At 46.5% G+C, this 12,432-nt stretch overlaps 1 protein-coding gene across 1 annotated transcript in view; it reads left to right on the forward strand.

Moving 5' to 3' along the window:
* Nucleotides 1–509: 509 nt before the first annotated feature.
* The window catches only part of CD276 (CD276 molecule), a 66,028-nt gene continuing 54,105 nt past the window's right edge, over nt 510–12,432 (forward strand). The window contains exon 1 of the mRNA XM_083712894.1: nt 510–635. The gene's annotated coding sequence lies outside the window, so the exon portion shown is untranslated. The remainder of the gene's footprint in view (nt 636–12,432) is intronic.

The following is a 12,432-nucleotide window of genomic DNA, read 5'->3' on the forward strand; positions in this document are numbered from 1 at the left end:
GCCTCCCGCCGCTTTTTCCCAGGGGGGCACGTGACGAGGCGAAGGGAACCGGTTCTGGAGCAAGTGCAGAGGCGGCGGCTGCAACCTCCGCCCGCCTCCCGCCTTTAAATATATATATATTTCCTCCCACTAATTCCTCTGAAAACACCCCAACCCCCATATATATATATTATTTTTATATTATTTATATATATATATATAAATTATATATATATATATATATATATATTATATTATATTATATATATATATATTATTTATATTTATATATATATATATATATATATATATTCCCAGAGGAATTAGTGGGAGGAAAAACTCTGCAATAGGAATAAATGAGGAAGTGGCCAGCCGCAGAAACGCCCGCGGACCTCATCCGGGGCTCTGCACAGATGCTCAGGAAGATCTGGCCCGTGGCAAATTGGCGTGAGATCATGTGAATGTATTTGTATACACGACTGGGAAATGAAGGCGCTGGGTGGCGGCGGAGGTGCTGCCCTGCCCTGTGTGTTTTAAATGGCTTATAATTATTGGGGAGAGGGGTCGGTTGGGGGGAGATCTGGGCTCCAACAAACCGAATTGGCATCTGGATTTGTGGGGCGGAGCTGCATCTGACAAGAGACTTGAGGCAAAGGGTAAGATTCTGACTCTCTCTCTTCCCCCCACCCACCTCCCAATTTCATGCAGAGAAGCTGCCTGAATTGGCAACTGGCTCTTACTTCAGACAGCATTCTTTCAACCAGACAGCATTTTGCACCTGAGAGCAACCAGGTAGCTTAGGAAGCACAGTCTTCCAACATCTTGCTGGTTCCTTGTCATCGCCAACATCCGAGCCATTGCCACACTCCGCCTAATGGTAGGAGTGGCCCTGACTGGGGTGAGCAGCAACCCTGTGCCTGAGCTTGGCCACATCAAGCTGCAGGTGAGGACTTGTTGAAGACAGCTTTGCTAAATAAATAAATATCATCGTGCATCAAATAAGAATGTGTGTGCAATTGTGGAGACTACGCTCGGTGTTGGTTCTTGGTCTGGTCCTACAGGACTCTTAAATTCAAGGGGGAAAGGTAGGCTGGGTGGAGACTCATAGGACTGAATGATTCCTACTACAGAATAAGTAAACTGTAAATAGTAAATAAGCATCTTGGGGAAACCTAGACTGTTAAAACATTTTTCGAAAATGGTCTCTCATAAAGCATGATGCAGTAATCCCGTCTAGACCAGGGGTCAGCAAACTTTTTCAGCAGGGGGCCATTCCACTGTCCCTCAGACCTTGTGGGGAGCGAGACTATATTTTGAAGGGGGAAAAACGAACGAATTCCTATGCCCCACAAATAATCCAGAGATGTATTTTAAATAAAAGGATACATTCTACTCATATAAAAATACACTGATTTCTGGACCGTCTGCGGGCTGGATTTAGAAGGTGATTGGGCTGCATCTGCCCCTGGCCTTAGTTTGCCTACCCATGGTCTAGAATCGGCACACTTGGGACATGGATGACCAGAGAGGTTTGGTCTGGTGTCTGCAGGATAGCATGCAACTGGAGCACCAACAAAAGCTGCTGGAAACCAGTCTAAATCACCACCTGGATATCCAGTACAATTTCCACATCAAGGAGTGCCTCATGCTGCAGACATGATCCTTAGGGGCAGGGTGGTACATTTTAAGCTGGTTGAACAGCTGAAACTGGATCAGCAGACTCTCCAGTCAACAGAATGAGGACAGGTTGCATACAGTAGGTTCTGCTTTGCTGCTGAAGGTTAGACCAGATGGCCTGTGAGGGTTCCTATCAACCTCTCCTACAGTTCAGTGACTGCATCCATACTAAATAATGTTCTCTAAAAATAAGATTCCTACCCCCTGCCCCTGGCTGGGAATTGTAGTCAGAGATGGCCCAACATTTTGGTAGATGAGGCAAAAAAAAAAATCCAAATATTAAGCTTGCTCATTATTTTGTGAAATTTTGGTTAATTGCAAAAAAAGGGATCTGTGAATCTTAAAATCTTAACACAAACCCAGCTGCCACCCTAGGATGCTTAAAGAACCCAGTTTAAGTTCTGTGTCTCCAAATCTGCAGCTTGTCCCCTTCAATTTCTTCTCGGAAAAAGCACACGTGTCACTCAGCCTGATTTGTTTGAGGGGTCTTGCACAATTTGCAGGAATGCGACTGAATTCCACAAAAAAATAGCAATAGTTTGGAAGCCCCCCTAGAAGACTGGTCTTCAAAGGGTGGGTCAGGACCAGCTCGTGGGTCACAGCCTGATCCAAGCTGGGTTGCAGCAGGAGCTTTACTTCCATGCACATACATGGTAAAAGATTAAGAAATGGGTCCCGGGGGAAAATGCACGTTTTGGTTAAAAGTGAATTATAGCTCTGAAAGGGTTGAGGAAATGGTTAAAAACATTGAGCAGTTAAAAAACAACAACAAGCAAATAGCAGGTATTAAAACTATTTAGAAGATTATTAAAATCAACTCTTGCATAAAGAAATAACGTGTAACTTCCATGTGCCTTGAAAGGCTTGCCTGAACAAAAATATGTTAAGCAGATACCAAAAAGTGTACAGTGAAGGCTCCTGGCACATGTCAATATGCAGGGAGTTACAAATAAGAAAAGATCAATTTATTACCATTTGCTGACCCTCGTTGTTTCCCCAGAATCTGTTCCCTGAAACATGCTACCCACCTATGCCTATAACCAGCAACAAATGTTTTGTGAAGATGCTGAGGTGGCCCAAATTACTTAGACTGAGGATAGTTTTCCTGAATGGTCTGCCTCTAGAGTCCTTGCTTTTCTCAAGATTTTTTCTCTTGTCAGTTAATCCTCACCAGTTCTCCAAATGTCTGCAGAAACCATGTAGGGGAAAACAACAACCAAACAATAAACACCCGTCGGTGTTTCTCATTCATGTTCCAGACAGGGAAAATATATCTGGACACTTCACAATGTATCTTGTAAGAACGTGGATGTACAATTCTTCACAGCCACTTCTGCATCTTCCTGCTGTTGGCTGCTGAATAGGAATTGCTCCCATTTCTAGATATGTACCAGCACTAAAAGAAAGCTCCTGCTAGGAGATTGCCTGAAAAGATCTCCATCTGTTTTGTAGGAGCAGACCTGCAGACAGCGCAGCACAAATGAGCCTGTGGGGAAGAGCTCACAAATACTATAATATAGCCAGGTGCCTCCCTGCTTGAAATTAATAGATTAGATCTCTAAATTTCAGTGGGTCTAAGCAAAATTACTTGGATACAACTCTTAGACTGCAGTTCAGTGCACTTACTAAGAGTAAATCTGATTGACACCAATGGGTCTTATTTCTAAGTAAGCATGGTCTGGATTGCGATTTTAGTTACTGTATTTTTCACTCTGTAAGACGCACCAGACCATAAGACGCACCTAGTTTTTGGAGGAGGAAAACAAAACAAAATAATAATAATAATAATAATAATAATAATAATAATAATAATAATAATTTATTTATACCCCGCCCATCTGGCTGGGCCTCCCAAGCCACTCTGGGCGGCTTCCATAAAAACCAAAAATACAGTAAAATATCACACGTTAAAAACTTCCCTGAACAGGGCTGCCTTAAGATGTCTTCTGAATGTCAGGTAGTTGTTTATTGCTTTGACATCTGCTGGAAGGGCGTTCCACAGGGTGGGCGCCACTACCAAGAAGGCCCTCTGCCTGGTTCCCTGTAGCTTCGCTTCTCGCAATGAGGGAACCGCCAGAAGGCCCTCGGCGCTGGACCTCAGCGTCCGGGCAGAATGATGGGGGTGGAGATGCTCCTTCAGGTATACTGGACCGAGGCCGTTTAGGGCTTTAAAGGTCAGCACCAACACTTTGAATTGTGCTCGGAAACATACTGGGAGCCAATGTAGGTCTTTCAAGACCGGTGTTATATGGTCTCGGTGTTATATTCTGAATCTCAGAAGTCAGAACAGCAAGAGGGATCGCTGTGCAGCAATCCCAGAAGCCAGAACAGCAAGAGGGATCGCTGCGCAGCCTGCATTCGCTCCATAAGACGCATACACATTTCCCCTTACATTTTAGGAGGGGAAAAGTGAGTCTTATAGAGCAAAAAATATGTTAATTAATTATAGTTGTGTTTTAGTTTAATTGATTTATGGAGTAGTTCAGTTTGCACACAAGCACAATAACAGGTTCACTGAAGAAAACCTAACACTTTCGGCTTTCTTTGTTTTTAGGTGACAGAGACCTGTTATAGTAGGTATATTATCCAGCTGGTGGCCTTTGCTGGATGGGCTTCAGAGGGATCGGAATTCATTTCACAGAGTGGGGCAAAATACATTAGTGCAAACAGAATTGCACCTCACAGGCTCACTTTTGACACTTTCAGGATGCAGCACTAGGTGGTGCATAAAGACTTACTTGAATACATGATAGGATAGGACTGAACTTGTGAGAAGGACATATGGGTAAAATAATATTTTTTTCAAACAGCAGGAATGGGATATGTGGGAAGATAAAATGGGGCCATATCTGGAGACTCATTCCCCTGGGGAAGGAAGACCATTCCAAATGGAAGTATTACACCTCAATTATGCATATAAAGGTAAAGGTAAAGGTACCCCTGCCCGTACGGGCCAGTCTTGACAGACTCTGGGGTTGTGCGCCCATCTCACTCAAGAGGCCAGGGGCCAGCGCTGTCCGGAGACACTTCCGGGTCACGTGGCCAGCGTGACATCGCTGCTCTGGCGAGCCAGAGCCGCACACGGAAACGCCGTTTACCTTCCCGCTGGTAAGCGGTCCCTATTTATCTAGTTGCACCCAGAGGTGCTTTCGAACTGCTAGGTTGGCAGGCGCAGGGATTCGAACCGCCGACCTTTCGATCGGCAAGTCCTAGGCACTGAGGCTTTAACCCACAGCGCCACCTGCGTCCCCAATTATGCATATAGCCAGTGCCTTTTTGGGTGGGGGAGTTGCAGGTATTTACCATGAAGTTGTTACAGTGAGGGCCACACTTAACATTTTTGTGGGGAGTGGGAAAATGTGCTGGTACTGTGTACCCTTGTGTACCCTCCGAAAGAAGCACTGCATATAGCCCATCTAAGATGATATAAAATCATTTACTGAGTCTGAGAACATTTACTCTCCAAACTACCCTAGCCTAGGGACGCGGGTAGCACTGTGGGTTAAACCACAGAGCCTAGGACATGCCGATCAGAAGGTTGGCGGTTCGAATCCCTGTGACAGGGTGCGCTTCCGTTGCTCATTCCCAGCTCCTGGGACTATTTAATATGCATAAATGTAAAGGGGCTCAATCACTACTGGGGAAACAATAGTGTATAGTTAAAGCTATGGTTTTGCCAGTAGTGATATATGGAAGTGAGAGCTGGACCATAAAGAAGGCTGATCGCCGAAGAATTGATGCTTTTGAATTATGGTGCTGGAGGAGACACTTGAGAGTCCCATGGACTGCAAGAAGATCAAACATATCCATTCTTCAGGAAATCGGCCCTGAGTGCTCACTGGAAGGACAGATCCTGAAGCTGAGGCTCCAATACTTTGGCCACCTCATGAGAAGAGAAGACTCCCTGGAAAAGACCCTGATGTTGGGAAAGATTGAGGGCACAAGGAGAAGGGGACGACAGAGGACGAGATGGTTGGACAGTGTTCTCAAAGCTACAAACGTGAGTTTGACCAAACTGCGGGAGGCAGTGGAAGACAGGAGTGCCTGGCATGCTCTAGTCCATAGGGTCACGAAGAATCGGACACGACTAAACACGACTAAACAACTAAACAACAACAAAAGGTAAAGGGACCCCTGACCATTAGGTCATGGATGACTCTGGGATTGCGGCACTCATCTCGCTTTATTGGCCGAGGGAGCCGGCATACAGGTTTCGGGTCATGTGGCCAGCATGACTAAGCTGCTTCTGGTGAACCAGCACATGGAAACACCGTTTACCTTCCCACTGGAACGGTACCTATTTATCTACTTGCACTTTGGTATGCTTTCAAACTGCTAGGTTGGCAGGAGCAGGGACCGAGCAATGGGAGCTCACCCCGTCGCGGGGATTCGAACCGCCGACCTTCTGATCGGCAAGCCCTAGGCTCTGTGGTTTAACCCACAGCGCCACATGTTCACAAATTCATGGATGCAGAGGGGAAATGCAATTCATGGTATTCAGAGGGCTAGTGTAAAGCATGCATACATGTGGATAATGCAATTCACAACCAGGAAGAGGAGCCTCTCACACAAGCAGCAGAAGGGTAGGCAGCACAGCAATTGCAGCTCATGGCCTATCTATGTCACTGAGCAGCTTCTGAACCATACAGTTGATTGCCTTTCCCTGCGTCCTAACTGTACATTGATCTGTTATGGAACCAGCCAACCAGAAACGCCAATACTTTTGCTAAACGTTTTAATTACAGTGAAATATATACAATCAAGCCACAGCATCCTTTTTGAGAGGCGGCTGTTCCCAGCTGGTCAGTACTGTGGGTTGCAGCCAGCTAAGTTATACTTATGGCTTAGTTAGTCAATGGGTCTGCTCTGAGTAGGACTAACATCAAATACCACCCTGAGATTCTAAGTTGTATCCTCCAGTACCCATTCAGTGGCTGACCACTTAAAGCTGGTGTAATGTTCCCAGGGTCCTTCAAAAGGTCCTGCTCCCAGGTGGTCTCTGACGTCAGTCTCTCTGTTGCTCCACTAAATCCAGACTTCCCCCATAATATCTGCTGTCATGACCTGCAGACTTAAACCAAAATAACTGTTATAAGAATTTTAAAGTCATATATATATATATATATATATATATATATATATATATATATAATACCTTGGATTTAATGTGCTTCAGGATGAGCGCTTTCGGGTTGCACTCTGCAGTGACCCGGAAGTAACAGAGTGCGTTACTTCCGGGTTTCACAGCTCACGCATGCGCAGACGGTCAAACTGACGTCACTGCGCATGCGCGGAAGCAGCGAATTGTGACCCGCAGATGCACAGTCGTGGGTTGCATTCGCTTCAGGATACGAACGGGGCTCTGGAACAGATCCCGTTCACATCCTGGGGTACCACGGTATAATAGACGTTCATAAAGGTTCCAAGCAAACACATACAAATATGTAAAGCGTATGTCTGAAACCCACAGAAAAGTCCTGAAACCATTTTCTCTCTTTCCAATTGACCTCAGATATTTCTCTGCAAGGTCAAAGGAAATGGGGAGCCTCCCCATTGTCTCTTTACTCACAAATCATGTCTCAGGGGCACATTTAAGAGATGAAAAGAGTGAGCCTGTGACCTGGAGTCAGGAGTTGAGTAGTTATCATAACAAAAGAGTGGCCAGGATGCCCAGGTAATCCAATCAAGTAACCTAGCAGACAGGAGGAAAAAAACAATGCTCTCAGATTTCTCTCAGATTTCAGATCTCACCCCTTCTCTGATGTATTAAGGGGGTAGTCTTCGGCTACATCCCTTCTGTGATGTAGGTATGATGTATCTGGGGGGTGGTCTTGAGCTACAGAATGGGCCATTTCAAAGTCTCTATAAGGGCTTGCACACCTTTGTCCTGGGTCCCTCCCCCCCTCCTGTGGGGGGGGAGCACCCTGTTGCAACAGCTTTAATAAAGATCAGGCTTACTAGCTGCTTTGCTTCTCAATATTCTCTGGTTGGCCTCTGTTATTTTCTCCTACTGATAGAGAACCTAGAAAAGGACTCTATATGGGCTCTTGGGTACCCCATAAGGTAAAAGGAGCAGTTTTTTCTCTCTCATAACATAAAGATTTGTCCTGTGCCCTTTTCCTTTAAAGTTCTGGTTAGCAAACTCTTGGAGATTTCAAGGCTTCACTAGATATATTAGTTTCCAAAGTGCCACAAAGGTGTGATCCATGCACATGCAAATTTCCCATATTCTACCTTCCCAAATTCAACTCTTATAGATTAATACAGTGGTACCTCGGGTTACATACGCTTCAGGTTACATACACTTCAGGTTATACAGACTCCGCTAACCCAGAAATAGTACCTCGGGTTAAGAACTTGGCTTCAGGATGAGAACAGAAATCGTGCAGCGGCAGCAGGAGGCCCCCATTAGCTAAAGTGGTGCTTCAGGTTAAGAACAGTTTCAGGTTAAGAACAGACCTCCAGAACGAATTAAGTACCGTATTTTTTGCACCATAACACTCACTTTTTTCCTCCTAGAAAGTAAGGGGTAAAGTCTGTGCATGTTATGGAGGGAATGCCTATGGGTGGCATGCCTACGGATTTTCCTCCTCTAAAAACTATGTGCGTGTTATAGAGTGAAAAATACGGTACTTAACCTGAGGTACCACTGTATTTCTAAAACCTTTCATCCCACACCACTTCTAAACTGTGATTCTGTCTCAGACGTTCAGATTTCTGCCCCCACCCTACTAAATCATGACTGTATTCAGTGTTTTAATTCCTGCAGATCAGTGGTAACAGTTCGCCACATAATTCTGAGCCACACCATGGTTTAATGTGCGTACCGAAAGGATGGAGAAGAGATTTACTTTCAGTATCCTTATGGGATCTGAATAAATTGCTCCTTGTAGGATCTGAAATTAGACAGGAGGCACGCAAGAACAAGGCACTGCCTCCTCCAGCCTCTTCAACATCTCCTCCACCCAGCTGAGATTCTGGGCTGGCTGTGACTACTGCTGAATCAGGGCATCATGTGGTCTGCTTACAAATGAGTTTCAACATGTCTGCAGGGCTTCCTCCATTCCCTGCTCCTCCGCTCAGAAATCAGTCAGCAGCAAATGACTCAGATCCAAGATGCTTCAAAAGGAGCTCATTTCTTCCCCATGAATTTAATTCATAGTCTCAGCCACAGGCAGTTTTTTTAAAGGACCTGGCAGCAACTATAGTTATATGGCTGCCATGAATGGCTTGGTGCTGGGAAGGTTTCCTCCATGCTTTCCCTCTTCTGCTCTTTTAATGTCAAGAAGTTTATAAATTCAGTTGTGGAAATGGAACATGAGCTGTTTGTTCACTTAAGTTCATCTGTGTTGTTTTCCCACCACTCTCCCAGACCCAGATTCCTGATATACAAGCAAATGTGTTCCTTCACAGGTAAAGGTAAAGGGACCCCTGACCAGTCGTGTCTGACTCTGGGGTTGCGGCGCTCATATTGCTTTATTAGCCGAGGGAGCTGGTGTGCAGCTGGTCATGTGGCCAGCATGACTAAGCCGCTTCTGGCGAACCAGAGCAACGCATGGAAACGCCATTTACCTTCCCGCCAGAGCAGTACCTACCGTATTTTTCGCCCTATAGGACGCACCGTCCCATAAGGTGCACCTAGTTTTTTTGGGGGGGGAATAAAGGGAAAAAATTATTTCCCCCCCAGGCCCGCCCGAGCTTCCCCCAACCCCAGCCCCCAAACAGGCAGCTCTGCAAGCCGTGGGAGCCCAGCGCTGGCTCCTGCTGCTTGCGGAGAGGTCCGCGAAGCCTGGACGCGCTGAGCTCAGCGCGCGCAGGCTTCGGCATGCAGGCCACTCTCCGTAAGCAGCGGGAGCGCTCCCGCTGCTTGCGGAGAGGTCCGCGAAGCCTGGAGAGCGAGAGGGGTCGGTGTGCACCGACCCCTCTCGCTCTCCAGGCTTCACCGAAAGCCTGCATTCGCCCCATAGGACGCACACACATTTCCCCTTCATTTTTGGAGGGGAAAAAGTGCGTCCTATAGGGCGAAAAATACGGTATTTATCTACTTGCACTTTGATGTGCTTTCAAACTGCTAGGTTGGCAGTAGCTGGGACTGAGCAATGGGAGCTCACCCCGTCGCGGGGATTCAAAGTGCCGATCCAGATCTACTCTGGAAGGTCGGGGGGAACCTCCAGAACACGTTGACGGGTCATGAAGGGAGGCAGAGAGTGCAGGAAAGTCCCATTGCACAAGCAAAAATTATTGTACTGATGGGACAGATACTTAGCACCGCATTCGATGTGGGCCATTGTTCCTAAACTTGCATCTATGTATAAAAATCAGCACATGCCGTTTTTTTATAGAAATGTGCATCTTCTTTTGTCTTCCTTTTTGCACAAGTGACCCTCCTGGGGTTCCAGCAGCTATTCAAAAATGCTAGGCCTGATTTGGAGTCCATGCGATGGGAGCCTACGATAGACTTTACTGTATGGGAATTGGAAAGTTACAACATTTGCCCACTGGATTCCTAAAGCATTTCCCTTGGTTTATATAACACTTCTTGGTGGTCGGGAGGCTTGCCAATGGGCTGGAGGCACGCAATAGAATCACCCCAACAGGGATGGCTGGGAAAGTCGGCTCCCCTTCTGACTCATAGAGGCCCCATTGCTTTTAACATCTCTTGCGGGGGAAATTGTGGAGACGATGCTTAGCAGAGGGTCAGTGGCTCATTGAGAGCAGCATGGGCTGTAAAACTGAAAAGGGCTAGAGGAAAAGGCGAAGCACACTGAGTAATATTGAGCATTTGGAAAGTGATGCGCAGAAAGCCTTGTGTAATTGGGTGAATATGGCAGTTCTTGATGATGGTGCAAACAAATGCATAGGATATGGTGTGGAAGGAAGGGTAGCTGTACAGATCGGTAGGTTTAGAGATAAAGCATCAGGTCCTTGAGCAAATGGCAGACTTTTAATTTATTATTATTATTATTATTATTATGAATTGTTATTATGACATGTTAGTTGCTTATGACACAAAAAGGTCTCCAAAGAAAATGCTTTGGATGCACAAACCCCAATCTCTGTAATCCACTAAAAAGCAAACAAACCTGGCACTGAAAAGATGTCAGTGATGGTGCCAGGTGGACCTCACTGGGGAGAGAGTTTCACAAAAGGGGAGCCACAGTCTGGGACCTTCTGCATGGAGCTCTTTCCCAGCCCAGCATTACAGTAAGGTAAAGGTAAATGGACCCCTGACCGTTAGGTCCAGTCATGTACGACTCTAGGGTTGCGGCGCTCATCTTGTTTTATTGGCCGAGGGATCCGGCGTACAGCTTCCGGGTCATGTGGCCAGCATGACTAAGCCGCTTCTGGCAAACCAGAGCAGCGCACGGAAACACCATTTACCTTCCTGCCGGAGTGGTGTCTATTTATGTACTTGCACGTTGACGTGCTTCCAAACTGCTAGGTTGGCAGGAGCAGGGACTGAGCAAAGGGAGCTTACCCCATCGAGCCACCTGCGTTCCCAGCATTACAGTAGTCTGGCCTTTTTGGTGAGCTTTGAGAAATGCTGTGTTTGAAGAGCAAGCCACAGATTTCAGTAAAGCAAGGAGCTATCTGTGCAGTAGATGGCGATAGCGGGGCCTATTTTGATTCTGCATAGGTCAACTGGCAAAGAGGGGAACCACAGTCCAGCCAATGGGAGCCTCTGCAGGGAGGAATCCTTGTGAGATCATTTCAGAAAAAGGCCTTCCTTACTCACTCATCGGCAGGAGACAATAGCAGGCTAACAGCTTCTTTGTCTGCAGACCAGGCTTCCTGGTTACTTTCTGCAGCTGTTCCTAGGAGGCAGATTTTTCAGCAGCCTCCCTGTCCTCTCTTCCCAACCGGAAAAAGAATATAATCAAAGGCATGAATAGGGTGTTTCAAAATCAGATCATCACAAAATAATTATTTTATTTTATTAAATTGTGCAGCACATTCAGTTCTGCTCCCGGAATTACTACAGCAATGCCACAAATATAGTCCACTGTGATTGTCTTTCTGCTGCAAATCAGAGAAGGGCCAATTTTGACAGATCATGAATTACAACAGCTCTGCAATGCAGACCCTTGTCATTTTCTCCATATTGCTGGTTCGTGAGCTTGAGAAACAGTGGTTTATTGTCTACTATACATTTAGGGACGCAGGTGGCGCTGTGGGTTAAAGCCTCAGCGCCTAGGACTTGCCGATCGAAAGGTCGGCGGTTCAAATCCCTGCGGCGGGGTGCGCTCCCGCTGCTCGGTCCCAGCGCCTGCCAACCTAGCAGTTCGAAAGCACCTCCGGGTGCAAGTAGATAAATAGGGACCGCTTACCAGTGGGAAGGTAAACGGTGTTTCCGTGTGCGGCTCTGGCTCGCCAGATGCAGCTTTGTCACGCTGGCCACGTGACCCGGAAGTGTCTCCGGACAGCGCTGGCCCCTGGCCTCTTGAGTGAGATGGGCGCACAACCCCAGAGTCTGTCAAGACTGGCCCGTACGGGCAGGGGTACCTTTACCTTTACCCTTTATACATTTTGGGAAATGGTTTGTACAATTGCTCCTAATAGGCTCAGCCTCTTTTGAAGGGTTCCCAATGTGGGCGTGGCAGGCTTTGTCGTCGTTTGGACACCAGCCACCATTTTGAATCAAGATGGCAGACTCAAGCATCACGATGGTGTGACTTTGCCTGATTTTTTTTGGCACCATTTTGAATTCCAGCAAAATCACATGCATTTTCTTCAGGGCAAACATGTTTAACCTTGTAGCATTGAGTGGATACCATG

The sequence above is a fragment of the Podarcis gaigeae genome, assembly GCF_964106915.1.
Source record: "Podarcis gaigeae genome assembly, chromosome: 14".
Classification (NCBI taxonomy): Eukaryota; Metazoa; Chordata; class Lepidosauria; order Squamata; family Lacertidae; genus Podarcis; species Podarcis gaigeae.